The sequence below is a fragment of the Rhopalosiphum padi genome, chromosome 2 (genome assembly GCF_020882245.1).
Source record: "Rhopalosiphum padi isolate XX-2018 chromosome 2, ASM2088224v1, whole genome shotgun sequence".
Classification (NCBI taxonomy): Eukaryota; Metazoa; Arthropoda; class Insecta; order Hemiptera; family Aphididae; genus Rhopalosiphum; species Rhopalosiphum padi.
This window is the reverse complement of record NC_083598.1, coordinates 21,063,909-21,090,702: the sequence shown is the minus strand read 5'-3', so window position 1 is coordinate 21,090,702 and position 26,794 is coordinate 21,063,909. Positions and strand designations below refer to the sequence as shown.

The following is a 26,794-nucleotide window of genomic DNA, read 5'->3' as shown; positions in this document are numbered from 1 at the left end:
ATATATATATAAAAATTAATAATGTTTGTTGAAAAAAAACCATTGAAATGCATAACAGCCATAAAGCTTACACCTTACAATTTCGATAATTTTTTAAAATTCGCAATAATCATTTTTAGGTCGTCAATAAATTGTTATTGTAATATTATTTATTTTATGCTAATTACTAATTAGTACATAATATTTAGAAATTAAAGTTAGTTTTGTAATCGCATATAGTTAAAACGAAATGAGGTTATTAAAAAGCATTATTATAATTTATAATCATAAGATGAACGATTTATATCTATTAATTACTGCTAAATTAATTTCTTAGTATCACGGTTTATAAGTTATAATAATTTCCGTACTTGGTAAATATATAAATACAATTGTATAATACTGCATGAATATTATAAATACTAAATTACTAGAATAAATATTATTTGATAAATTATTTTAAGAAGTTTTGTTGTATAAATTAAAGAACTAAGAGGTTTTTATATTATATAAGAAAAAATTATATTTCCATAAATCATTTAAAAATGTTTATTATAAAAATAAGTACTACTCTTGTACAAATAGTGATTTCGAAATCATAATAAAAGTACTAAAAATGTCCTTTAAATGTACAAGAACACTCTAGTAGGAAAAAAAAGCACCTTTAAAAATCTCTACTGCCACTAGATTGCGCTAATTTATACAGTTATAGTAGAAATTATTAAACCTTTAAAAATAAAATACAATTAACATAAGTATTAAGTATTCTGCAAGTTTATTAACTAGAATAAATTTACAATAATTTTGTATTACACACTATATGTATAATGTTATTTTAGATTTTATAATTTTTATAATTAATTAAATAATATAATTATTTATAAATTCTATGATATAACTTTTCAATAAGTCTATAAATAAATAAATAGTCATGAATTTAATTATGTACTTTTATTTATTGTGTTCAATTTTTATAATATGATATTATAATAATAAAAATAATTTATTAGATTTTTTTCAAATATTGTAAAAAAAAAATTCAATTTAACACTACTTTTGTTTACAGAATTACTATAATAAACATAAAGTAGGTATTTAAATAGGTAGTATATAAACTTAAAATAGAAATGTTGAAGCTTAAGAGGATGTCACACCCACATATTATGTTGTCTCCGTCTTACATTCTTGCATATAGCATGGTAAATTTGAGTTCAGCAGTTCCCATTTTGTGTTGTTAGTTTTAGTATCATAATAAATTTATTGACTTATCATCAAAATTAAAGGTAAGTGTATTATTTATGATCTCTCCCTGACTTTTCACGTTTTAATTTTAATATAATTATTTAAAATATTAAAATTTTAAAATAATTATAAGTCATTTATAATTAAAATAACGAAAAAACATGGCGAAAAATATAGAAAATATTTTGACTTCAAATTTGATAATAGATCAATCTGTTGTACCTTTGTAAGACAGAGATAACATATGCCCTCATCCTCTCAATACTAAAAATGTATCACCTTGTAAAGATACTAAAATCTTTATAAGATGATACATTTAACGTAAAGCACTCGTTTTTTTCAGAAAACAATGACATTTTTAAAAATATTTCTTTTAGATAAATTTAAGTGATTATAAAACAATATTTTAGGAAAAAAATTATATTTTTTCTATTCTTTAAGATTTTTACTCTTTTTATTTTTAATATTTCATAGCAGTAAGTATATATAATTTGTAATATTTCGACTTATAACAATTAAATGTCAGAAAAGTCATTTATTAGTTATAGTTATTTAAATATTAAACGAGAAGAGTAGTAAACGAATATTTTGCAAGTACCACTGTATGTACCACTCACTCTGTTCATCAAAACTTTAAATGCTTATCAAGTTATAACTCATAACTATACTCGCACAAAATTCGATTATTATATTTTAAAGTAGGTATTCCAAAAATATTAAATAATTTAATAATGTTGTTTTTAACAAATTAAAATTTATCAACTGAAAAAAATATGTTTAAGAACATTTTTGAAATAATGAGTGTCTTACGTTTAATGGATCACCTACATATATAAATATTATTTTAATTTTATTTTATACACTGAAACTTCTATAACCTATTTATTATAATAGTTACCTACGAATAATTATTTAAAATAATTAAACCACAAAAAGTCTTCGTCGTTGTTTGAAGAATAAAATATAAAATTATTTTTCGACGGGATAACTGAAAAGTTTCACTACCTGTCCCAAAATTGTTTAAATTTCCAACTATTTGTACTCGGAGAGTAAATTAAAATCAATAAATAAGATTTCTAGCTTGATTATAAGACTTTATTTAATATTATTGATAATAATTAATTAATATATTTAGATATATATTTATGGAGATTGGAAAGGTAATTTAAATTTTAAATAAGGTATTTATTTACAATTTAATGAATTATTAATTACCATTACTGACTATTCATTACTTATTATAATTAAATAGGCATAGTTTTGAGGTTTAATAAAATTAACCTAGTTTAAAAATTTTAAGTATAATTGATTTTTGATATAATAATAATATAGATATATTTAATGTAACAAAAAGCCTTCTATGATGAAAAATTGTAGATATGATTGATGCATATTTTTAATCGATACTAATATAACATTTCTTTAAATAATTATATAAATTACTTTGATCTATAATATGTTCGACTGTTTATGTATGTAGTAACTCCACTTCATACATTTTCCTTCAATGTACTTAATTTATAGTAGGTATAATAAAATAAAATGTAGGTATATAAATTAACATAGGTTTCATCAATATAAGATGTCTAATATTATATAATCTTATAATTGGATGAGTTATTTGTTAAATCTTAAGTAATAAAGTATAATTATTACCAGAGCCAAGGTGATATTTATAGACGATCAGATAAATCAAATTACACAATTATTAAAATGGAATATTTTTTTCAAGTGGTAAAAGTATAAAGTAATATAATTTTTTTTCTAATTTTTAGCCAAACTATTATAAAAAAAAAAAAACATATGGATTAACAACAGAACACCAAATTGGCAATCATTTTGAAATTCTAACTTCTACAGATACATTAATATTTAATACGTTCTTACAAAAATTCTATATGATAAAAAAATAAAACTTCGATAAAAATAATTTTTAGGCATGTTGATTACATATCATACCACCTCGAATTTGCTGAGTTCGTAATATTGAAAGCATCATGAGTATGAATGCTGTTATGCATTATTAATAGTAAGATTATTACTAATTATAATTATTATTACATTTACATTATGTACATTCATAATAATTATAAAAAAAAGTACTCGAGCGAATTATGAGTTATTTGTTTTTAAGCTTGTATTTATTAAACATTATAATGTATTTGAAAAATTAACGATTAAATAGTACAATATATGTGGCGAATTTTGACGCCTACTTAAAGAATTACTATGTGGGTCTTAGATGGATACTGTTAATTTACAAACTCATTAATCATAATAGAAACTATAACATATATATCTCTCTTTCAATATTTATGCATTTATATTAGTAATAGTCATTAGACTATTAAGTCTATATTCATTCATTACACATATTAAATTAAAATCGTTCTCATACAAATTTGTATCTTTAAAAATTAAAATACTATACTCAAACATCAATTTTTAATGAACAAAGTCAATGATGCGGCCACGTGGAATACATTCGATCATACGCCGAATAATTGATCTTAATAAAGTACAATTTTTTTATCAAATAAAAATACCAATAACAATTAATCATTTTGTTCAGCAGAAAATACAATTGATACACGGGGTGTATCAATGTGTACAGTAAAGATATTACCGCAGTTTATACATTTCTTATTTTTTTTTTAATAGGTGAAGAATGAAAATAATTTTAAATAATCGTATCTTATGAAATATGTGACCTAAATTATATTAAAATAATTCAGTTATAGGAGTGTAGTACGATATAAAACATTCAAGACACGTTTTCAATATTAATTATAGCTACAGCTAATATTAGGTTTCTAAGATCCCTTATTATAATAGATGCATCATGTGCTCACTCGACAATAATATACAACAGATAGTTGTTACGCCATTACAGATAAGTTGAAAGAAACTATATATGACTAATATGTGGTGCTATCTATAAAAGTTGCTAATATTATAAATATATTGGGCTGAGGTTTTATTGAAATAGCATTATTTTTCAAAGCTCGTTGAGTATGTATATTTTATAATTCGATTAGAAATTGTATTTTGTATTATTTTTAAACTTTTAAAATATTTTAGTTTATTATACTAAAGTCTAAAATTCAAATTGTTTGTTTTAAAATATTTATTTGCTAACCAGATTTCATATATATTATAGCTTATATATATTAGTATTAAATACTATTATTATATCTCACAAATATTTTAATTATCTATGTGATAATTTTCTATACAATTACAAAGAAATTTTTTTTTAGATTAAAAGTAATAAGTTGAAGATGCAAAAGTATTTTGTATTATAAAACTTTTTTCAAATTAATATTACAATTTTGTTTATTCAAAATTTATGAAATAAAAAAAATTTAGAACATTATTTTGAATTAAAGCATAAAATCAATTTGCTTTTATCGTGTTTGTGGTTTCTTAAGAGAACTTCATTCTCAGCCCTACTTATTTATAATATATTCGTAACATACTTCAATGTAAATTTAAGTTATATATTTAAAATATACAGTGGGGTATTCAATTTGTGTAGTTCATTACTCATTAGCCATTACCATGTGGCATATACACCTCCCTCATTTCATATACGCAGGTTTAAATTCAGAGTGAGATATATTTAATTTTAGACTTCTATTAGCCATACAAATTGTTCATAATTCAATAACAAAATAAAATATTATATTATACACTCTATTAGGTAATTTACCAATAAGCGTATCTTCATTTTTTTCTTTGATAAAAAATTTAATAAAATTTTGATTTTTTTATATTTTAAGAATGCCATATTTTTAAATACATATTTTGTTTTTAATGAGAACCGCCTATTTTTATATTAAGTTGTTAGGTGGTTAATTTAATTTCTGTTTTAATATTTGTGTCTAAAATCGTAATTAGAAAAAATTGTACTTGAGTTATACAAAACAAAAAATATAAAAATGAAGTTTTGTGACGCCATAAACCACTTCTTAAATGTTATACAAATCTTAATAATTCCAAAATTCAGAATTAAAATAAAATAAATTATGAAGAATAAAAAAGGGACGAGCATGCGCCATGCTTGATGAATTACACTCTATAACATTATTAATATGGCATATTAATAAATAATAACCAAATTTCGTATTTTAAAAAAAATTATTCATTTTATAGAACCTAATAGAGGAACTGTTTTTGATTATAGAACCTTATAATGTCCTAAAATGATAAGATCAAATTTTGGACGTCGAACTATTCTAAAATCTTTATAAACAAAATTAGAAACAACCCATAAGATAGTTGATCCTTTTTGGGATGATCTAGCTCAAATGATGTCTACTTACCTCATCAAAATGTATTTACAAAATTACCAACCCCATATTATATTGTACTAATTTAATTAAAATATTTCAGGGACAGAACAACAAATATTCTATACATTTTTATTAAATAATTATGTTTATGGTGTATTTTTATTATGAGTGACAGTAGAACTGAGAAATAAACCAAATATCTTAATTACCTTTGTATAATAATATATTTACTAGGTCTCGTTAATATTAGAGTTTAAATGTATTTCTGCTTAAATTCTATGTTTAGTACCTTCGCTCTAGCCATTAAAACCTAATTCCTCATTGGACGTCTATATAAATAAATAAAAATAAATATTAATTTTGGGCATTTTTAAAAATTTAGCTTACGCAATGTTAACACCCTATATAAATGTATGACTACGATGACATGACGCAAGCGTCTACGAGGCGCCATTTAATCATTTTATAAAGTTAATAATTTTGACTAATTAACTGTAATGAAGAACACAAATATAGCCAATTATGTTTTTCAGATATCTTACTGAGAATAATAAAAAAAATTCTGATATATTAAGATGGATTTTTTTTTGTACTATATGACGATAAAACTTACAATAAGTTATTAAATAGTTGATATTATTATACACCTAATTAAGCATTTAGTTATTTTGGATATTTTATGAAGTTGTGACGGTATTAAAAATGATGGTACTTTATACTTTATAGTATTTTAATTTGTAAAGATTTATTTTATTCAATGCAAAATTATAGTATTCTGTTATAATTACTTATAAATTTTGATTAATGTATCACTATATTAAGTGATATTATTTAATAATAAAAAGTTAAAACGATGGATTATTTAAAAATTGTATTCATTGCTTTCGTAAAATAACATTAGTTAATAAAACAGTTAGTGTGTGCCGTGTGACCATTAACGACAAATTAGTATTTTATACAAAAAAAAAGTAATATTGAAAAAGGCAATATTTAAAAATAATTTTTTAGGACGATTTTATTCTGTTTATTTATAAATTTACGACAAACAAATACATGCAACATACAAAGAGCACAGTATAAGCTCGAATCTTAGGGTTATATAAAGCGGTATCATAAAATGTAGTGCTACCGCACTATGATGCTCGACTAGCCAATCAAGCGCTTAGTGACCGGTTAAAATAAGATAAAATACTTAGTCTTGTATATTTTTTCTATTTTCGTAGTTTCTCTTACTAAAATAATAATCATAATAACATTAATAACTAACAGAATATTACCCATACCCCTAATTCTAATTGAAACAAAAACAAAATAACACCATATACTTTTCTTGTAATTTTTATAATTTTAATTGCATAAATCATTATTCATTATATTAAAGTTATTAGACAATATTAACATTTACACAGAAATGTTCTCATTCGAACTTGAAACAACCAAATAGTCATTGATTCTAGTTAGAAAATCTCCCAGTAAATAAATAGTATACATAATTTTATATGTATAATACTAGCTATAATGTTTATATTGGCTTTATAATAAATAAGGTAGTCAAAAAAGTAAACTTAATGTTTTGTCAGAGTAAATACATGAAAACAATATCCCATCCATAACGGGCATTTGTCAAACAAATGCTTGTTATATCAAGTCATAAAATAACGATTGAAACATTACGCATACCTACATATTATTTTAATAGTTTAAGGTCATTGTCTTTTATATTTAAAATGGCATGCAATAGGCACATAAAATAAACTGTTTAAGTAGTAGCTAGACAGTTGATAAACGTTATGTGTCAAAATAAAAAGTATTCAAATTATAAAAGTTCCATATAAGGAGTGTATTACCTACTTACGTTATACATGAGGTCATTTTAAAATATAAATATGCATACAACTATATGTTTATAAATTAATTTTTATCACATATTTGATAATATAAGAGAATGGTTCTTACTTACAATATTATGCAAACACGTATTAAATGTTCTTGGAAAAATAAATAATTTAAAAATGCAGTTAAATTTTTAGTTGTATCAAATATAATTTACAGGTATTTAATATTTGGACATTTGATATAGATAAATTCATCAAAGAGTGCATTTTAAATATATTAATTGGAGACAAATATTTACAATACAATTCATTTAACAAAATGCTTGAAAAAAACTATACCATACCTATCTACATTTTTACTATCTATTTTTTTTCCTGCAATTTGTTCCACGCATGGTCTTGGCTAAATTTTAAATGCTTATAAATTAAATTATATTTAAAAATATTCATATTAATAATTAATATATTTACAGTTAGTTTTAAACTATACATTTTAAAATAAACCCAAAAATAAATGTCATAAATAAAAAATAAGAGATTAAATTTTAACAAAATTTTAAAATACCTAATAATTTAGTGTGAAAATTTAGTCCTTCAATATAACTATATATAAAATTAAAACTATTTTTGAAAATGACCAACAGACAAAAATGCGTATATTGTGAAATGTATCACTTCGTATAGATAATTTTAAAATTATAACAATAAATTATTATGATTAAAAAACAACGAAATTTCAATGTATTTAAATTACCGATTCTAACTATTTATAGTATCATAGTACAAATATTATTACCTTTAACATTATTTTACCAAAACTTCTGAATATATTATATTTAATTATTATATACCTACCTACCATCAATACCTATAATATACCTATTTATTTCATTTATAAGATTATTTAGGTATATATTAACTGTCAATACGATTAATGTGTTAGAGATACGTATTCAAATAAAATATAATTATATAAAAATAAAAACACATGGCAATGTTTTGAAAAATGTTTAAATTGCTAGGCGAGGCCGTAAGCCCGTAAAATTATTAGATTTCTAGGAAGTCTGTGTGTGAACTATAAGGCTTTGGTTCCAATCAATTAGCGTCGGTAATAATAATGAAATGGGGAATTTACATACAGTCCAACGGGAGAGTAGGTAGATACGTAATAAAAAATAATACATACACACATAGAGCACGATGAGAAAAGTCTTCAAAAATATATTTCACGTCATATAATTGATAGGATAGGAATGATAACCGAAAAATAGTCGTAAACATCCACTGCTATGTACACAAGTATTATACAAACATGATATATACAGAGTGATTCACCAAATATGCTTACTTTCCTTTTATCCATTAATACGTAACACATTTATTAAAATTATGATTTTTTTAAGTTTATTTGGATATAATATTTTTAAATAGCTTACATATCAAAAAATAATAAATCTAATATTTTAATAAAATTGAATAAACCAATCATGGGCCACTAAACCATATTATGTTTAAAAGATCATTAGCGCATTATTAATACGTTAAATGTTTAGTGATCGTTCATGGAACTCAGCATTAGATTTGTATATCATTTAAAGAGTTTCATTTAACAAAACAAGCTCTTTCAAATGAAAACTGTTTTACTATAAATTATCAAGCAGATTATTTGACTAAAAATGTCGATGCCTATAAACCGAAATTCGAACCCATTATTTTTGAGTTATTAAACTTAAACTTTATGCACTATAAGATTAATTAATAATGGTTTTTTTTTTTTTAGAGGGATGGGGCTTTGAATCCGAAAAATCACCCTTGAATAGGGTTATGTTGTATAGTGTGTGTTAATTGATACAAATTGTCGGTAAGTACACACAATAATATATATTCACAGTATTCTTTAATAGACGTTGTTATTGTGCTATAAAAAAAAATTAAAATTAAAAAATATTAAAATACACTGAAGTATTTTTTTTTATGTAGTTGTAGGTTAGATGATACAACACTTATGACTCATATTAAGTTCGTATATACACGTTGCAGTGTATGCGGGCGGGTGTGACATATATTATAAATGAATGACATGCGAAAACGATGGCGTTATTTTTCCTGCACGTTCTTCCTACTTGTATAACTAGTTATATACATCGTATCATTGTAATTGCGCAACGGTCGAGATTAATTGCTCAAGTATTCAACACGTTTTTATTGCTTATTTAATATTTTATACCTCCATCGTTTAATAAATTCCCTAGATACACAAAAAACAAAAGCAATACATAAGTTCAAACCACATCAGCTGCTCTTACGAAAATTGAAGTAGTAGGTACATATTATATTATATTATAAATGTTATACCAATGCCAAATGATAATCTTTATTGTACGATATAATAAACTACCTAACCTAAACCTATATATGTCTATCACCAATGTGAATTATTATAGTTGTGTTAAACAAGTGGTGTTTATGTGTCACTAATACAATTGTGCTATTTTTATTTAATAGGTATTACGTTCCCTCGTTATGTTTTATTAAATTTTAAAATTATTTTCTTGAGATAACTCACAGAATGATATATTAGAATTTAAAATTGTCTGCATTAATTTTCTTACTTACTCTAATAAAGGCCGGCTACATCAATCGATAAGAACGTTCATATCTAACATTCACAATTACACTTTATTATATAGCTGCACCGACAAAATATTTTAGCTGTGTGTTATAAAAAAAAATTGGAAAAGAGCTGTACCTTAATAATTTATTATCTAAAAGTGTTTTGTTTGCGCTCTGGCTAATAAAATAAAATTTATAAAGACATAAAATTATTTGTACCCTGTACCACCTATACATATAACTCGAAATATTGGTAATTATTCAAGTATAATGTGATATTGTCGAAGCAAGGCCACATTCTTTTCTCAGTATCTATTAAAATATATTATACAGTTCTTGCCCAAATAATTTCTTATATTATGATACATACATAGATTATCATACATGTATATTTCAAAATTATAAATAACCTCTTCCCCTTTAAAACGTTTTTAAAAACTGCAATGTACATACATAGAATACACATTTAATAAATAACTTAATTTTGTCGCGGTACTTAATACGAGTTTTTAAATCACTACATATTATAACAAATGTCCAAAACTATAAAATAATATAACAAACGACATTCGAATAATCAAAAATTGAAATATATCGTTTCGCTATCTATAAAAACATCAAGATAATCATGACAGTAATAGCTTGTCGTCGGTCGTAATAATAATTCGACTGATCAAATGTCAATATTTACAGTTGGATCGCAACGCATCACATTTGTAGCGTGGTATAATAATATGTTCCTGAGCCCTTCCCACCTTTACCATAATATATTAATAATAAGAACTAGCTCCTCGCTGCACACATAATATTCCACAAAGAACTCAACGTATCGTGTTACGCGGCAACATTATCGTACAAGAAAACAAAAAAACGAACCAAAATCTAATGAATCGCTGATTTTGCATCAAGATACGCATTATTACTAAAAAAACGGGTGTACTACATGGGTGTATTTGTATTGTGTATTGATTTCATTTATAATTTAATTAGATAAGATAGATTGTGTGTACTAATTTTTGTATCTATATTAATGAAATACAATGTGTGTGGTGTGTGGTGTGTGTGTGTGTGTGTGTGTGTGTGTGTGTGTGTGTGTGTGTGTGTGTGTGTGTGTGTGTGTGTGTGTGTGTGTAAACAATCTACAGCCAAGTCTACCACATTTTTGGTTCTGTAATTTAGTATATAAATAAATTTATACTTCGATGTCAAGTTTTTGAATTATGAATTTTAAAGAGAAGCTCTATAGGTTTTTTTGACTCACGAAAAACAAATACTTTTTTGTTTGTATAGGGTTACCATTGCAGGTGTTACAAAAAATAGAACAGTTATTATAATTGAATATAATTTTAGGCCATTATTTTATATTTTTATATTTAGTAAAAAAATTTAATTGAATGTGTAAAATTATGTGTAATTTACATTTAATGGAGTATAATAAGACAGGATAAATTCATTGTCATTATTTGATCTATCACGAAAAACGCCGTTTACGGATGAACCTTATGCAATCTACGGTTTCTGAACAATTTACATCAATAAATTTAGCATGATCCATAATGTCATAGGCCATAGGCTATTTTTTATTATTTACTTTTTACTTTTCAACAAATAAGTATTGAATAATTTATAGTTGATTTATGTAAAACTATAATTTTCATAAATTGCTGCTTCTATAATATTATTAACTGTTTCTTTAATATTCAAAAATATGAATTATGATTGGATATAATTTTAGACTTTGTCAAAACAACTCAAATAATTGCGTTAAAAACTGTGGAGTTTATATTTAACAGAGTTTAAGAAAGGATAAATCCGAAGGCATTTAATTGTCCGCGTATGTAAGATCAGCTATAGTTAGATTATTTGATTATGCATACTAAATTTGGAACTGTTCTGCGTAAATAAGTAAAAATTTTCTTCGCAAATCGTCAATTGATTAATTTAATACTAAACTAATTTATCATACTTGAGTTTATTTTCCGTGAAGAGGATAGGAGGGAAACTGATTCATGTTCATCCATACGTGTATGAATAATTTATACAAATATTATTTATAATATAGCAATACAGTCGTGTATAATTCGTGTTTACAGTGTGTTTACGGTGCGGCTCGACAAAGTATAAACATCGTATTTTGGACGAGATCCAGCGTGGTCGCCATTATATTATATTATGATACGTGCGCACCCAGGCCACTCTGAACGACGGGCACGTCAAAGTCTGACATCGTGATCATCGACTTTCTGAAAATCGAGCCCAAGTCGTATACTGCGCCATTGCTGTAGCCGCTGCCGCCGCCGTCTCAGCCAGATGTGTTTAATAATAATAAAATACATTTATTATTATTACAGTGGCGACGCGAGTTATAATAAACCACTGAAACTGTGTCAAACGATCCGGGGACCGCGGATTATGTAAACGGTGGGGCGAGGCATCGTGCAGTTTGTGGCGGCGGTGGATAAGAGAACATCATACGCATACCTACCCATTTGGTAAATACAGTATATGGGGCGAAAATACTAAAACACTATATTTATCTAATATCCATATTTATTATAGATATAGTATTGATAGTAAAGATAAAAGGTATAAGTATATATTATTTACCTGTAACAGTTCTAAAATTGTTTTTTTTCTGTGTAATTAATAAATATTTTTCAACGATATAATATAATCGTATAGTCATATATCAATATCATACCTTAAATATTACGTTATTATTGTTATTTTTATATTAATTCAATTAATTAGTCTTTCTGTCTCATACTGTATATACAAATAATAATATTGATATACATATCGCGGGATCGATACGCTATGTGGATAGTATAATAAAAATTTATGAATAAAATATTTAATCGTGAAAAATTACGATATTTTTGCGTTGTGGATCATATAATATGGAGTGCAATTTTTTTTTTTTTTTTTTAATAAGAAAATATACGAAACAATAGTTGCCGATAATAATATATTCAATTGTGTTTAACTACACTGCGACTTTGCTGTTTATAGATTATCGTCGATACAATATAATGAAATATGTGTAACGCGAATACAATACTATTAGGTTTAATTGCTTCGTTAAATTCGTTTGTTTTATTTAATATGTATTAGATAACACTTAAAACGTGTATCAAGTAAATTTTACGTTTATAAACGAATATAATATATATATAAATAGTATATAAATGTATCAGTGGACATATAAGTAATTAAATATAAATGAATATTATTTAATGTTAATATAATATTACTTTTAAACATAATCTAAACCTATATGTAATTTGAATAGTCTGCAGTGACACGTTTATTTAAAATAAATTGAGAAGTCTTATACTATTGAAGTTATTAGTTATTGCCCATTTAAACAAATACTGTACATATTTTTCATTTCAAAATCATTATCTTATAAACTATTAAAATTAACTTTATATTTTAATTAAATAATGTGCAAGATATTTCAAACAAAAATGAAAAAATGAATAAGAATAATTGTATAAGTAGGTTAAAATAATAAATATATACTCATATAAATATTATATCGATTATTGATGTTAGAATATTATTAACATAATACCAAAAACTATCTAATGGATAGGTAACATATATTTGAACCTCGCCTTTAAATTAACTAGTCTAATCAAAAATATAATTCATTACGTTCGACTATATAGTTGATTCTGACGTAAACATATTTAACGTGTATAAACGACAATGTTTGGCTGGCCGCTTTATCCTCGCACATGTTTTACAAATAAGAGAAGATATACACAATGATTTTACATGAGTTGTCTAAAAATGTATATTATCCCGATATCAACCCGACTAATATTAAAAAAGATTCTTACTAGCTATATAACCATCAATCATAGCCTAAAACTCTAAATAAAATACATATTATACACATAGTAAGATATGCTCACTTTTATTGAAAACTATTATTTTGGCAATGGTATTATTGACGGGTTATTCATATAAACACGCACGAGAAACTTTGTATTTACAACAATTTTGGCATAAGTTAAAATTTAAATGTTAACATCAAAAACCGACAGACTAGTCATCATTTTTTTTTTATCCTAATAGACAACTTTCTGCAGAATTGAATGTTTTATTCCATCAAAATTTTGTTTATGTTATAATTTTTTTAATTTAATAACGAACTAAATAAAATTAATTTATTGTATTTTATTTGTAACTGACAAATATATTTATGACATTTAAGAAGTAAGTACCTAAGTTATACAGTACATATTATAAATAAAATTATTACAACTAGCTGGTATAAACGAGTTAACATTGAAGTACCGAATTAATAATTTATGAGATATTAACATAAGCATTTATATTATCTGAAAAAAAAAATTATCACGACGTTTAGTACCACTTCACCCTAAACGGTGATGACTTTAGTGATACCATTGACAAACATATAGATTTAGATAGGTAACTACATAACTAAATCATATAGATACAAATGTTGATAATTTACTTTTAAAGTCAATTATCACAAGAATAAAGAAAGTGAATAAAGTGATATTAGCCTAATAAATTTAACTTTCAACAATATGTTGATAGATACCTATAGTTATTATAAGTAATAGTTATAAGTTATAGTATATATATATATATTATATATACTTAAATAACGATAAAAATTATAACTATAAAATATATACACATATTGGTCATCGAAAACGAAACACTAAAAACGATAAATTAATAATATCGGATGATACATGAAAAAATATTTTAGAACATTAAAAACAATAATTTTCTAAAAAAATCTTTTTTTACTATTTTTATTTTTAAAAACCCTACTCAAAATAATATTCCGTTTAGAAATATAAAATTAAAAATGAATATTTTCATTCATAAGGGTAAAAAAAAAATAGTAACAAAAACCAATAAAATACATAATTTTTTTCCAAAAATGTTATTTTGTAATAACTTAAAATTATCAAAAAAATATTTTCTGATATAAGAATATCTCATGTTAAATGGATTAATCCATATAGTAAAACAAATACCTACCTCAGATGAATGAGAAAAATCAGAAAAAAAATTCTTTTTAAAAACGAAATAAAAATAATCAAGAGGTTGTATATGTGGTACAAATATTCCAGCGAAATAAATTATTTTGTGGAATGGGAAAAATTCAGAGAAGTATATAGTATATAACGGAATCAATATTACTAAGATGTAAAAAAATCATAAATTTCATTTTAGAAACAACACTAAAAGAAATAATATGTAATTCAAATAACAAAATGGCCATAATCCAGTATGGCAATATAGTATTAAATTCATCAATTCATCATCAATTATTTTTCATTAAACTTGTTTTAATATGTTTTGTAAAATAAATATAATTAAAATATACTACCAAAGAACCAAACAATATTTTTTAATAAAATGTTTGTATATAGTTATTATTTTTAAAATTCTTTACCCACCTACTTCTTTGAATAGCAAAATATTTTTTTAATTTTATATTTTGATACAGAATTTTGATGCTGTATATACATTTTTAAGATTAGTTTATTATGTATAACTTAAAAAAATTTAAAATATATATCTTGAATTTAAGTGACACAGCTAAAAATGAAAAGAAAAATATTGGTCTTAGCGGTCCTGCACAACTCCACTTATATTTAAACTTTTAATACTTATAAATTGTAACTAATTAAATGCTCATTTAAATTTCGATTTATATGTATAAACATTCTCAGAACACTATTCTACTTCATAATAAAAAGTAAATTGTTTTTCAAAAGAGTAAAATTCTTAAAAACAAATTAAGACGAATAAAATTTCTAAAAAATATGTATTATTATTTTGTAACTAATAAAATGTATACAAAAATTTTATGTTAATCATATTGTGCGATATAATGAGTGTTTACTGTTAAAATGATCATGTGTTAATTATATTATACCTATAGACTATAATAAATAATATAATACAATAGAAATACTCAATGATGTATTTATAAAACAATATTATACATTATCTAATATATTAATTACCTATACAACATGTAAGATAACGATTTATTATTATTTCGATACCATAATCATAAACGAGCATAACGATCTGAGTGTAATTAAACGCATACATACGTTATGAGACTTATTAAGTCACGATGATTAAAATGTTCTTATCCGTTTGAATATGTAGTTTATATGGGCACGCGATAAATCTCCGCGACTCCACAGTACAACAGTTGACATTTATTATAGGATACATATTATAAAGTATGTATATAAATTATATATTATAATGTATATTATAACCGTACATATGATTGAGATCTCATAATAAACCATGATAGATAATAAGGGGAATTATTCATTTGTGCTAAAAAAAAAATTAATTCATTTTGGGTTTAGCTCATATGCGACAAAATAAAAAAAGTGTATTTTATCCAATACCCTACTATTTGAGTTAAATTTACATGCGTTGTATATGATTATAATAATCAATTAATATATTATTTTTTTTAACATTACATAATACCTATTTTAGTTATACACATTTTTTACAAATTATAGCCTACTGGTTATAATAATAATTAATAAAATACATTTTTTCTTCAAATAATTCAATAATACATATTGTTTTCAAATAATAATCACTACAACCTAAAATATCTAATCTTTATTATAGTAATAAAATGTCTCTAATATGTCACCCAATTTTTGGGTATTCATTGAAGTGAGCATGCAAATATTCACCGTTATTGGTGATTTTAGTTAAATTTGTATTATAACTATTATAATTATTATTACCATGTAAAATCACTGTACACACAAGTAAATTGGCGTAATCAAGCAGTCAGAAAAAACCGTAACTTTTTTTATTTTGATGCGGTGGGCTATACCAAAACGAATCAATTTTTAATTTTTTTTTTTTTTGCGCAAATAATGCTCATAACAAGCATGGTTATGATACGATTACCAAAGACAGCACAAGATGTCTATTGTCTATACACACAAAGCCATACAGTAATCGAATTTGTTTATAAGAAGTCAAACGAATGTAATTTTATTCGACAGTTATTTAAAAGACTTACGTCATCGTTTTGATTTTTTTTTATCAGAGTGATAACAGTATAATAACATAATATATTATTATACCCACGTGCGCGTGTGTGCTGCGGCAACGGGTAAGGGGGCCACAGCGAGTATGATATTCCAAGCAGTGAGAGAGAGAGAGGGAGTGAGAGGAGTGAACGAGCGCGAAACGAAAGAGACACGGTGCAAATGGGGCCATTGTCGCTCCGAAGCACGTGCGCCTAATAAGCGTTTAACAAGTCGTCCGAGCGCATAAGTCCTTAAGTCAAAATAAATGTGTAACATGATGGCGGTGGTAGTGGCGCACATCTCTGGTACCCGGGGCACGTCTTGCTCTCAAATTCATACATGTTTAATGCTTTGGCCTTTTTTCACACCCCGTCCCCCGGACCGGAAAAAAAAACAAAAATTGCCCTCGGGCTATTTACGACCATTTACACGTAAATCATACAGATGTTTTATACCTGTAATATATTTTGTGTTTCCGCCCAGCCACCACCTCAACATCCTATGCATTGCAAAGATAATACCGTCATTTTCTATTTATTCATTTTTTTTTATCACCAGTCATACATATTATTGTTATGTATATTTGTGACCCTTATATCATGTGTATCATTACAAATCGCGTAACTTCTAAATAATATGTATATATTACTATCATTTTAATCCAAAATTACTATTTTTAAATCGATATTACTCTTGTATATATTTTATTTGTCTTAAATTTTAGCTCTGCAATGAATGCATGTTTTTTCAATTATGTGTATTTATTGCTGTTTTTTTCATTATTATTATTTTTTTTTTTTTTGGGGGGGGGGGGTTGGATTTTTTTATAAGAATTCTTTTATATTAAGAATAGTTTCTGAAAGACAATTGTTTCTATGTAGTACTATTGAATTAGGAGAAACAATATGGATAAACTAATAAATAGATAATAGGAGGGGTTGAACGGTAATATTTGCGTAACACTAGTTTTCGATAAAATCAATTGTTTTTTTTTTTTAATTCAAAAAGTTTTAATTGTTGTATAGAAATTTAAACCTTGAGATAATTTTCAATATATTTTGAACTTTTTTAGCTGTTTATAAACTAAGAATTTTTCAAAAATAATAATTCGATAGGTAGAAAGATATGTTAATAAGCCAAAAAGCTTTGAAAATAATCGTATAATACATGGTTCCTCATAAGTTTTTTTACAGTAATTAAAATATGCAGAACCTACCAAATTATTTTACAGTACATCATTATTGACTTACAAGAGAAACAATAAAAGTAATATATTATAATAATTAATAATGCTAATATAATATACGTGATATTTTCTGCAAAATTAGTTCAATATACCTTATAATAATAAAATAAATTATAAAAATCCCTAAAAAAACATAATGATTGCTAATATTAATATTCCTACTTTTTATATTATGTTTCAAATTTCTTCAAGGTAATATGTTTTCTACATCGCGTATTGAACTTTTATATATAAAATGATATATGGTAAATACGTAAATACCATTAAATGAATAACATCATATTATTTTTCTTACTATCTAATGGTCAAAATGAATTGTGATATATCAATGAATATAAATTACAATACCTACCTGTCCTACCTAAATTATATTTTTAATTTATTTAAAATTTTAAGATTTGTATGTTTTATATTTATAAAAAGTATTTTAATTTATAATAATCAGCTTATATTTTTTTAATAGTGCTAGTTAATATAATAAATATTCTTTTTATTACATTTTTAAAACTTTTAAAGATATTTGATAAAGTAAATGCATTTATGTACTTTATTTGATTGGATTAACAATATTAAGCAGTTACATTACTATAATTTTTCAATTTTTTATAAATCAATAAAATATATTTATTTTGTTTGGTTGAATAGTTAATATATTTTATTTTTTTTTATTGCAAAATCGCTAGTATAATTTATGAAATTAGCCAGTATTTAGTATTTATAAATAAATTATATATTCCCAATTGAAATTGTTGTAAATATAGTTTTGTATGAAATAAATCAATGTTTAGTATTTATAAATAAATAATATATTTTAATTTAATTAACACATATACGGTACAATATATTATTTTGCATATTATATTAATTGTACCTACTTAAAATCCTAATTTCAAAAAAATTTCATTTTTTGTTTTACCCTTTATATTTTTGCAAATTAGTAATTACATATTTAATAGCTTGTATCATGAAATATTGGGACTAATAATAAACACTAACATTTTACGACGTTATTATGTTAATTGATAAAATTTAACTATCCTCAAATGAGTATGAAATAAAAACCTCACAACATTCTTGTCAAGTATATTACATTATTTGAGATATCTTTATTAAAAAACACTAAAATAATATGATCTACGATAATTATTAAGACTAAACAAAGTAAACGTTTCCTATAATTTTTTTTCGCCTTTCCCGCAGAAATAAGACTAGTTGTATTTGATTTCCAGAGTAAAATATTGCATATCTGACACGCACACAATGATTGTATTTTCGTTATAAATATATTACAAAAAAATTACTTTAAACACACATATATTCCACAGGGACCTATATTAGGAATACCGATGCATAATAATAACGATGACGTTTGTTGGTCGTTTCGAACGGGATCAACTATACGACGATCGCGCGTGCAGTCGAAACGTTTTCGGGCGTTGTTATAATGTGGGTTACGCGCTGCTAAGTTTATGGCGATATTTTCTCGGCGGCGTCTAGTCGGAAAAATGGTCACGCGCCTACCCCCTGCAAGTTATACCTCCGCCGACCACTGTTATTGGATCTTCTCGCGGAAAACTCGGACAAATTTACCCTCTTATACGCTGACAGCGGTGGTAGGTTTTTTTTTATTTATTTATTTTCCTTTACCCCCACCATCCACCATCGAGCATAGAGGCAACACCGTCTCGTATACCATACACCGGCTGCCGCTGTTGCAGCGGTGTGATTTACAAGTTTGCCGACCCGACGGCATTTTAACACCGCACAAAGTCCGTTTAATAAGCCAATAAACGAGTTGTTGTTCTGACACGCGGAGATGACGCGATCAATGGAATACGTGAAAGTGTTACCGAAGAAAATATATAATATTATATATAATAACCTCCCGTCATCGCACTGGATGGCGGGCCGGATGCTCGTTGTATAATGTGTATATATATATATATATATATATGTACTATTATATTGACGCGCGGACGATGGGTGAATTGATGAGAAATTTATGTTTTCAGAATTTCGTGAGAAGACTTGCTGCTGTGATTTGACACACCATACACCAAACTGTATATATATTGCTGATGACATTACATGTACCTATACGTCGTATATATTGTAAGTACACGTACATAAACAAGAAAGAATGTCGGAATGTCTACTTCCTGTACACAGGAAGCGTTCGGTCACATCACACACTTCGATTGTTCACAAAGGTTATAAAGGTAAGTGGGTAGTAAAAAAAATAAATGAATAACGAATGAACACGCGTCAAAATATGTAATAAAATATATGAATTGCGTTAAAAATAATCAAAAATACCTATAACGTCCGATGGACATAATTTACTATTTAAAGGCGCAGGCGTGTAGGCATAAATTGTAAATAGGTATATAAATAAAACTTAGATAACCAAGATTTTATATCACACAATTATTAACAGTTAAAACTAAACTTTTTGTAATTTCAAAATAAAAAGTAAACATAATATGTCATAATATAAAATTAATTCAATACAATATTATATCAAAAGTAATAAAAATAAATAAATCGATTGTACGTTTACATTATATGCGACAGGTCAAAAAATAATGAATGTGTTTGTTGACCTAATATTGTGATTGGGTGAAAAAATTTCCACTTAAAATAACATTCACTACTGTAAAAAGCCACATAGTAAAATAAAACTAATAATATAATAAGTCACGCTCAGATGAACAGTATAAATTCTCAAGTATACAAATATGCCAGTGATTAATCTAAAATAAGTGTACCTTTAATCTTAGAGAAAATCAAAAACTATAAAATATATACCTTCGAAAATTAGATAAAATTAACACATACATTAGTGTTATTCCTAAAGACTTCAATTTAGATTTGTATATTATATTATTATTATTATAAACACCTAACAATGATTAAATATTTTCTTTTAATTTTTTAATGTTTTTAAGCTGTGCATTTATTATAAATATACGAGTAAATAAGCAATATAACTCAATAATAACAAATAATGAAATACTACCTATAAGAAATTTATTTAAATTTTATATATGTATTTATTATATTTACATAAATGATTTTTTTATTCTTTCGGTGCTTACTTTATCGTTTATACAGATAGACAAGGTTAACTAAATAAAATGGGAATAAATTAATTTTAGTATATTAAGTCAAATATTTTTTAAATAGAAACATACTAAATAAGAAAAAAATTATTATGGCTTTGTAAAACCTATTCACAGGTAACTAATAAACTAAGACAACGATACTTTTTAGATGTTTTAGGAAATAATAAGAAGCTTATAACTTGTAAATATATTTAACTTTTATTGCTTTGAATATCATATCTATTATCTTTAAACATATTTATTTAATTCAAAATTTTAGTTTTATAGTAGACAGGATTAATAGTTTATACAAAATACAATAATAAATCTATGAGCATTTTACTATAGTTAGACAGATTGTTGAATGTTTATTTTATTTTCAAGCTACCTGCATTGAAATTTTAAATACGTTGTTAACATAAATAACGTTTAATAATTTTGAATATTTTAAAGTAATATAACTTCTTGAATATTTCAACAGATCACTATGAAAAATTATAATATGATTTTTTTTACTAACGCTATTGAATAAAAAAATAACTTTTACTCACTAAATTTTTTTTTTAATTTTAACAATTTTATATAAAAAAATTAAACATATTAACTTTTAAAATCTATATCATCCAAGATTTACTCGAAAATATACCAGCTATATTTTTAAAAGAAAAATAATGTCATTGTAACACAAATAGTTTGTCACTCCATTCAGTATCTAGAATACTCATTGTAAAAATACGAGTATAACAAATTATAAAAAGTATAGCTCCTAAAAAATGTCATTTCATGTATTCAGTTAAATAATCTTCGGTATGAAGTTCAACGAACGAGTTTTTAAAATACAATAGTTCAGTGATGCCTCATTATACAAAGCACGTTCTCTAATGATTGTACCAAAAATATTTGTAGTGGTTTAAAAATACGTGTTTTATTGTTTGATCGTCAAATTTCTATACTCTAAAACAATTGAAATGTATAAATCTATTTTGATTTTTAGTTTATTTATTTTAATTTGGGAATATGATGCAAATAAGCCGTCATATAACAAGTTTTCATACGCTACAAAAGTGTTTGGAAACTACACGATTATAGGCTTAAATGTTTAATGAACATATAAAATATTCATTGAGATTTTAATTGACTAGCAATTCTTTTTTGACATGTTAGATTCTTCAAAGTGTATGTCATACATTCAAATATACGGTCAAGTGTAGGTGCTGTATATTATACTAGTACTGATTAAAACCCTCAATAATAGGTAAAAAAAAATAATAATAACTCAAAAGCTAACAATAAAATGACATTGACCGCAATCACAAAATGGACAGAGTATGGTACTATGACGAATTAAAAACGTTATCACAAACATAGTAACTTTATTAAAAGTACAGTGTGAATAATGCAGCTTACTATATGTCCTACAAAAGGTTTTTGTATAAATAAAAACAAAACAAGTGCGAATCCTTCTCATTAAAATAAAAAGTGGCATCATTAACTCATTGCATTCAAATGGCTGAATTTTAGTTCTCCGAGAGATTCAACAGACATAATTATGACCGTAATCGAAGTACTTATGTCTTAGTACATTGAATGCTGTTTTGTATCTACGTAATAATAATAATAATAATAATAATGATAATAATACGATACGGTAAAAGTTTTAAGAGTTATTTGGGTTGTTGGTTTATATAATAATATGTACTCCAACTCCAAATGTAAGACTATCTGACAAATAAGAAAAACTAATAATTATTATACATGTACTTTATTCGTACTAGTTAAAAAAGTTATTCTAATTAATCGGTACATTTTAAATAATGCCCATTCCATCATTCATTGAGAGTATTTTAAGTTTTTGATCATTAAAAATAAAAATGTTTATATAGTTATAATCAGCTGCAAATTAAGGGTACAACTAAATACGTACTTATCATGTAATTAAAAACCAAGACAAGTATTTATGTTAAATATATATGTCATGAAAAATTATTACGTTGTGGACATCTTTCACACATTTACAGAACAAGGCCACTGTTTTAGATAGTCCATCGATACAGCTGTATTACTAACGATTTCAATAATTATAATATTAAACGCCATCATTATTGAATATCCAAATATACAACGAAAATACCGTGGAAGTCACTCTGCTATGTCGTTGTTGTTTTGAGTGTACCTCATCATTGAAGTTACTGATCAGTGTTTGATATTCGAATTTAATCATAAAATCGTTAATTGGAGATGGTTTGATAGTTTATATTTTTAAGGTTATTTTATTTTATTGCTATTGTTAATTATTTCTACTAAAATAAATTCATATTCGTTTTATAACGAATAACAACATATTATCCAGCTTAATATATTGTTTATTTTTACGATTAAATAATTAAAACTATTTTAAATTTTTACTAACCTAATAAATATATATCTATTAAGCACTTAAACTTATTTATCTAACTTAACCTATATAACAAATTTCTCTCAATGTTAAGTTCATATGCTTATAAACAAAAATTATAAAGACAAATTTTGATATTTTCTTTTTTTGGAGCACTGGTAGTGGTTAATAACGACAAAATCACATTATAAAATCAAAACATCTTTCACATGGTTCAATATCTACAATTTTCATATTTAAAATTATTGACACGCCATGATATTTCATAGTAGATATTCAAAATTGTTTTAAATGCAAATTATATGCGGAACCATCAACTTCTTATCATTGAAACCAGTATTAGCATGGCTACTAGGGGACATAGAAACTGGAAACAATTCAATAATATATAAGGTATTACATTAGTAATTTACTACGTAGAACTTTTTCTATTACTTATTGACACCAAATTTGTAAATTTATGTGACTATAAGCATATATTATAAAGATAATATTATGACTAAAAAAATTCCTTTGAATTTGCTCGCCTAAAATGTAAACAATTAATTAATCTAGATACAAAGACCTTATTGAAAAACTTACTAAAAACCTATTGACTATTGAGTATTATTTTAATCGCTATAAATTGTATTATATAAGATAAATTATAAAATCTGAATTAGAATACTTGCAGCTCACGGGTAATGAATAATAGAATAGTATAGTAAATAAAGGAAAATCCATCATAATATGGTGGTGATCAATATTTCAATTTTCAATTCTACTAAAATAAAAAAAAATGTTTAACGATTGAAGAGATTTTTCGTTATAAACATAAATTGAGTAGGAATATCTAATATTAGGTAAACAATTATTACATATGTAATAATATGATAAATGATAATATAATATAAAATTAATTGGTTTGTATATATGATACTCTAATCCATTTAAAAATGATATAAGTATAATGTATATTATTATTAATAATATTAATTATCAACTCATTTTATATGACAATTTTTTTTCTACAGGAACGATTGTCGCAAAAACTACCTATATGTGCACTGTCAATTGGCATTAAACCACACAGACATGTTATTAAAAGTGTCATCAACTGCCTATATACGTATGTACGGTTTACAGTACTTTCAGCTTAAAAGCCGAAGAATGCACTCCGAGTGGTTAATAAAGCAGTAAGCCGCTTATGTATACATGCGAGCAACTGCACTAAAAATATATCCACTTCGATACCCAATATCAGTAACGACCTTTTTATGTATACCATAATCAAATATATATTGTTTATTTCTAAATACCTCCGGTATCGTAAAAATAATAATTTATAGTCAACCTGCTACAATATGCATGACAATACTTAAACATACATATTTTAAGTTATACGCCTAACATATACTCAGATATTATATAATATCAATCATATACAAAACGTGTCCAATGAAAAACCTTGCAGGTCGATGTCGAAAATGTGTGGCGATAAACTGTTAAATTAGTTAATATAATATATCTAATAATTAGACGAATGCAGTCAATTTTTTTTGAAATTTATACTTGGAATCTCAAAAAAGAAAAGAATAAAAAAAATTATTTTTAATTTTCGTAAAAAACTATTACATTTTTGTTTTTAACTCTGTATCGATTTGTTTTGTATTTATTTTTTATTCTTTTTATGACAAAATAAATTTTGTAATAACACAAAATTAGCTATTCATAATTTTATATTTAATAAATATTATAATATTAGACACATTATTATATACAATATTGTATATTTGTATATATTTAACTAAATATATATAAAACAAATTAGATAATAAATATCAAACTAGGTACCTATAGTGACAATAGGCCCACAATATACGTAAATAATAAATTTTAAAAGTCTTAATTAAAACTTTTAAAGACTGTTAATTTCTTTAATAATATTATATTATATTATTATATTATTAACATCATAATATTAGATTATATATTATAAAAAAAAAATCCAATTTTAAGGTTTCTATAAACCTATAAATGTATCGAGACCTGCAATAATTACGTCATTCCTTTTACAGAGGATAACCGGAACGGAAACTTGTATTCTTTGAGGTGTTATTATTATATAGTTAACTTCGGAATTTTTGGCATACGTTTGCATATTATAATAATATTCTATTGTAGATAGTGAACAAACTGCAAAGAGCTGAGTTGGCATGACAGTTTTTCTGATTAAGGTCATTCACCAGGATGAAAGAGAAAAAATGTATACCGTTTCGAATAATTAAAAATAAAATTCAATAGGTACAATTGAACAAAAAAAATAATTAAAGAAATATACCAGAATGGAACATTCACTACAAACACATGTAGATCCATATCAACTATACAGAAGGTGTATGCTAATATAATGTGGAAGAAAATAATTTATATATTATGTATTAGGCATTATAGTCATTGTTTCAACACTTACATTAATAGCTAGTCGCATTTTCTAAATTCGGGATTATTCCATTATAATCGCCTTATTTCTTCTGTGAAGTGGGCAATCAAAACTATTAATGTTGTCGTATGACCAATAAACATTTTTAAATGTTTCAAAGTATAAAATAATTATTTCGTAAGATCGCGAAACATCTACTGTTTATTATGTGTCATGTTTAAAAACAATAAGATTGTCAAGTTTTAGAGCATCATTGTAGCTATTTTAGTCTAAACAAAATAAATTATAGCACGGTTATTAATTAAATTTTATTAATTATTTTATATGTATTAATATATCATATAAATGCATCGTAGATATGACATTTATCATATATATATCATATATAATATATATATATAAACATATGCTACATAAAAAAAGGTTTGATGTCGTCGTCGTCGATTAATTGATAAATATTTGCGAAAATATAAAAATAAATAAAACCGTTTAGTAAGTGTAACATCCCCTCTTCACCTGGCCTACGTCTCTCGACCTATGGTCAATCGTTACATAAGTACATTTTTGTCGCACAGCAA

General features: G+C 24.7%; 1 protein-coding gene and 1 long non-coding RNA gene across 9 annotated transcripts in view; one reads left to right on the top strand and one right to left on the bottom strand.

Annotated features, from left to right (window-relative positions):
- Positions 1 to 26,794, bottom strand: part of LOC132919340 (basement membrane-specific heparan sulfate proteoglycan core protein) — a 154,363-nt gene that overhangs the window by 94,378 nt on the left and 33,191 nt on the right. The window lies entirely within an intron of this gene.
- On the top strand, positions 12,076 to 25,219 carry LOC132923354 (uncharacterized). The gene is made up of 3 exons (XR_009661161.1): positions 12,076 to 12,456; positions 20,308 to 20,514; positions 24,808 to 25,219. It is a non-coding gene; the product is annotated as an uncharacterized LOC132923354 (long non-coding RNA).